The sequence below is a fragment of the Mixophyes fleayi genome, unplaced genomic scaffold (genome assembly GCF_038048845.1).
Source record: "Mixophyes fleayi isolate aMixFle1 unplaced genomic scaffold, aMixFle1.hap1 Scaffold_49, whole genome shotgun sequence".
In the NCBI taxonomy this organism is placed as follows: domain Eukaryota; kingdom Metazoa; phylum Chordata; class Amphibia; order Anura; family Limnodynastidae; genus Mixophyes; species Mixophyes fleayi.
In genome coordinates, this window is record NW_027448179.1 from 413,911 (window position 1) to 419,329 (window position 5,419).

The window sequence follows — 5,419 nt, forward strand, 5'->3', positions numbered from 1 at the left end:
ATTGTGGTGACCCACTCCTCTACGCAGTCCACGTACATTTTTTGGTGCGATTCATACCAGTTGATGGTTTTCTTATTGTATTGTGGTGACCACTCCTCTACGCAGTCCAGATACATTTATTGGTGCGAATCATACAAGTTCAGGGTTTTTAAATTATATTGTGGTGACCCACTTCTCTACGCAGTCCAGGTACATATTTTGGTGCGATTCATACCAGTTGATGGTTTTCTTATTATATTGTGGTGACCACTCCTCTACGCAGTCCAGATACATTTATTGGGGCGAATCTTACAAGTTCAGGGTTTTTAAATTATATTGTGGTGACCACTCCTCTACGCAGTCCAGGTACATTTTTTTGGTGCGATTCATACCAGTTGATGGTTTTCTTATTGTATTGTGGTGACCACTCCTCTACGCAGTCCAGATACATTTATTGGTGCGAATCATACAAGTTCAGGGTTTTTAAATTATATTGTGGTGACCACTCCTCTACGCAGTCCAGATACATTTATTGGTGCGAATCATACAAGTTCAGGGTTTTTAAATTATATTGTGGTGACCACTCCTCTACGCAGTCCAGGTACATTTTTTGGTGCGATTCATACCAGTTGATGGTTTTCTTATTATATTGTGGTGACCACTCCTCTACGCAGTCCAGATACATTTATTGGTGCGAATCATACAAGTTCAGGGTTTTTAAATTATATTGTGGTGACCCACTCCTCTACGCAGTCTAGGTACATTTTTTGGTGCGATTCATACCAGTTGATGGTTTTCTTATTATATTGTGGTGACCACTCCTCTACGCAGTCCAGATACATTTATTGAGGCGAATCTTACAAGTTCAGGGTTTTTAAATTATATTGTGGTGACCAATCCTCTACGCAGTCCACGTACATTTTTTGGTGCGATTCATACCAGTTGATGGTTTTCTTATTGTATTGTGGTGACCACTCCTCTACGCAGTCCAGATACATTTATTGGTGCGAATCATACAAGTTCAGGGTTTTTAAATTATATTGTGGTGACCCATTCCTCTACGCAGTCCAGGTACATTTTTTGGTGCGATTAAGACCAGTTGATGGTTTTCTTATTATATTGTGGGGACCACTCCACTACGCAGTCCAGAAAGATACCTCGTTGCAACGTTTTGGACTAATAACAATATTGTGAGGTGTTCAGAATACACTGTAAATTAGTGGAAATGATTGTTATTGAATGTTTTAGAGGTTAATAATAGCGTAGGAGTGTAAATAAGCCCAAAAACTTGATTTTTGAACTTTTTATGCTTTTTTAAAAAAAAAATCAGAATCCAAAACCTTAAATCCGAACCAAGACCTTTCGGCAGGTGTTTTGCGAAACAAATCCGAACCCAAAACATCACGAAAATCCGAATCCAAAACACAAAACACGAGACACCAAAAGTCGCCGGTGCACATCCCTAGTTTGAATCTCAATGACCAGACCCAGAGCAGACCTTAAGAGTGTCAGTAGACTGTTAGCAGCACTAATAAACCCAATTACAGTACACTGTGTGTGGCCTATAGTGTTTGTGGGTATCAGTTATGTATGTTTGTTAGAGCATATTTGCTAATTTCTTTCAATCTAATAACTTGTCACTTGGAATCAGTGCAGATACTGTGTTTCACCCCATTCTTCCTTCCTATTGCATGTCATTGAATATAATGGAATTCATTTACAAAGTACACTGTATGAGCACTGCAAAATGTCTTTTGCACCAGTGCGCCTAGATCATGTGGCTAGCACTGCAGAGAGGCGTAAAAATTTGAAGAGGTGCACTGTGCAAAAATGGAAATTCCATATCAAACTCAAACCACTATAGAACTGCCCTTTTCATTAAATTAATTATTTTCCTTTTCTTCTAAAATACTGCTCAGTTTAGACTAATTCGTGGCTTACATTAATCATGGGAGTGAGAGGGCATTGGGGTATTGGGACTGTCTGTGTTACATGGAGTATTTTTGTATTTGCTTAAAGATTTATTTTACATTAGGCAATTTGCACATCTGCCCTATACTGATAAAGATGTGTGAGTCAATGTCAAATCAATATACAATATCTACTTAGTGATGACTGTTATTGTCTCTAACATATTTGTGTACTTTATATATCTAAAAAATCTATAACATGATTGTGAATTTATGAATGGAGTTTAGCTGAACTGGAAATGACTTAAAGACTCTAGACATTCCTACATCCATTGCAATAAAAAGGTAAGCATTCCTGTATTTCCAATTTATAGCAAGCAATTACTTAAATATTGTCAGAAATATTACCCCCCCTTTTTTTTTTTTAAATAAAAAAAAAGGAAAAAATAAGCCATCTGCCAAAAAAGAGTTTGTTGCCAAGTTCAAAACTGGTATCATACTTCCCTGTACACCGCTATGGGCATTGATTATCACTGTTGCTTCAAGCAAGGTCATAGGTCCAATGCAGATGAGAACCCTATCTGTGAGGAGTTTGTACGTTCTCCCAGTGTTTGTGTGGGTTTTCTCCAAGTGTTAAGATTTCCTTCCACAAACCAAAAACATACTGGTATATCTGAAAATAAGTTGGCTCTGCCCAAATAAACAATAATATATATAATATATGGGACCCGCTGTAAAATGCACGCAGCAAAACCGGCTTGTATGCAGTCTTATATGAATCTAAAATCGTATTTCACTGTTATCCTCTCTTCTCTTTCATGTTTATATTGTTAATTATCAGCTAAAAAAAATGCAATGAATACATTCTTTCAACCCATTAAAAAAACTCATAAGAACGCCATACTTTTGTAGAAATCTTTATTAGCTTAAAATAATCCACATACAATATAATGTCAATACAATTTAACAATGATTCAATGTTAAATTCTTCAAGTTATAATAAAAATAAATGGTTTGTTTGATGTAAGTGATTGTGTTGATCATTAAAAGTGCTAAAACATATTTAAAAAACATGAATACATAAACATTGAAATTGGTTCTTGGTGGACATGTTACTATAATATATAATGTATTTACTTTTTTCTAAACTATGAAGTATTTGTTTGCCATGTTTGCACTTTCAGAGTGATCACAGCTATCCTCCCAAATTACCATGTTTGCATATTTTATTTTAACAGTACAGTAATAGTATAATCTAGGTAGCTACACTGAGAACATCTCCATATCTTTTTTAAGTTTTAAGTTAAGCTTAGCTGATACATGCAATGCAGTCATTGTATAGTCTAAGGTAGATTTAGCACATGATTTCAGACAGATTTTTTTTTTACAGAACCCCAATCTTTATAACTGCTGCTTACAGCGATCTTACTTTTTCTACCTAAACTTACTGATGTGCATTGATAAAAAAAATACTTCCATCACGGAACACAACTTTTTCTTAAATATTTTCAATTCTTACAGGCTCCTGAACTTTTAACATTTACTATATGTATAAATTATTGTAGTCCTAGTAAAAGCCTAATATTCTAAAGCAAAAAAACTTTTCAGTTTGCCGTTGGGTATATAGAATGCTTACAGCTAAAACCTTTTCTAGCCTTAAGCAACAATTTACATATTCTCAATTAGCATATTTCTTGCTCTCCCAATTCATTCTATCAGATGCCAATCATTTCAACTATGTTGTGCTTCCATAATGAATGTGGTAATATCACAGAGGTAGATTGTACAACACCATCATACTGTTTAAGCAATACTTAATTTTACATAAAAATAGACAATAAATAAAGGTACTTTGAAGAACAATTTGTAGTAGTTTCTGAATTGATTAAATATATTTTTAGATACAGTAGGTTTTCATAAAGTGTCATTATATAATCATGTATTAGTAACAGCAATATTAATTTTATAATGAGATGCTAGGTACAGAAATCACATATTTCCTATAATTCAGTCTGCAGTTTATTTTAAGATCAAATCTTAGGACACAACATTAAATTTTTAGCTGCACTCAAAAATACATTTGTTGATGGGTCAAAAATCTACTCTCATATCAATTCTGGCTAGTTAGTTTTTAATGTCATTTAACAAGGCTCATTCACCCATAGTCTCATTGGGCGTGATTCATTAAAACACTGTTATGGCCATGAGGAACATTCACATCAGTTACAATTAATGCCAACAGTGACACTCTGACCCTTACAGGAGTACAATGAACACTGCCCTCTGACTTTAACAAGTGTGCCATTGACGTTAGCTAAGTCACATTTGGAGGACATATTATTAGGGACACAGATGTCATACTTTGCTCCAAACTCCCTATCTGCCTTAGGTTCAAATAAACGCTGTTTTATAAAAATAATGCAAATGAAGCTGTCACTTATCACATTATTTTATTACCTGAGTTTAATTTAGTAAAGCATGTATTTTCAATGTTATTGAAATGCTTGGACTTGCACAACAGTATATTTATGTTATGTCATGTGAAAATAAACACCCAGTAAGTTTAATAATAAGATGACTCTTCTGGATTACAATGTGTAATTTATGTATTTTATTTCTGATGTAATTTAGCCTTTCTATATAGTTCATCCAAGTTATTCTCTGTGCTGTACACAATAATTTACAGGCACATTTTCCTAACCCAATTAAGTTTACCCACTGGCTTTTGGTTGGACACATCAGGGCTTATGTTAAGCAAATCGCGTTCTTGGTGTATAATATTCTTTTCACTACTGGGCTAGTGCGGAAAGCACTAGTTCCGAAAATAGCGTTGCGTGCGCATGCTCAAATGTAAAAAAGCATATTATACACCGGAAACACAATTTGCGTTCAACTTGACATGAGTATGGATCTATAGAATATCAATCTTTTTTTTTTTTAATTGATATGATGTACAATATAAACTAATAACTAATCTTACACAGTAGAACACATTGGGGCATATTCAATTGTTGGCGAAAATGCCAAAAATCTCGTGGCGCGCGCACTATTACCATTATTACAGTAATAGTGCGCGTAAATACCATTATTACGGTAGTTTTCTCGCTGGATTTCAGCTTGCGACTCAGGGAGCTGCGAGCTGAAATCCAGCTTAGTATTACCGTAATAACGGTAATAGTTTTAACGCCGCGGGGACGTCAAAGAATTGAATATGCCCCATTGTATATTAATGTCAATGTGATTATGAACTAAGCAATATACAATTGAACTGTATAAATTTTTGTTCGGCTTTTTCTAATGCTATATCTTACATAATTAAATAAACTCTTCAACCAGTTTGAAGATGGGAAAAATTACGTAATATGTTTATATATAGTATATTATATACAACATGTTTATTGCTAAAGTTAATTTTACATAATGTCTAGAGATGTGTTTCTCATTACTGTGTGATTTGATCATTACAGTGGTATTGTATAAATGGTTATTATAATATGTGACACTCAGGGAGATAATATGACAGTTTATTA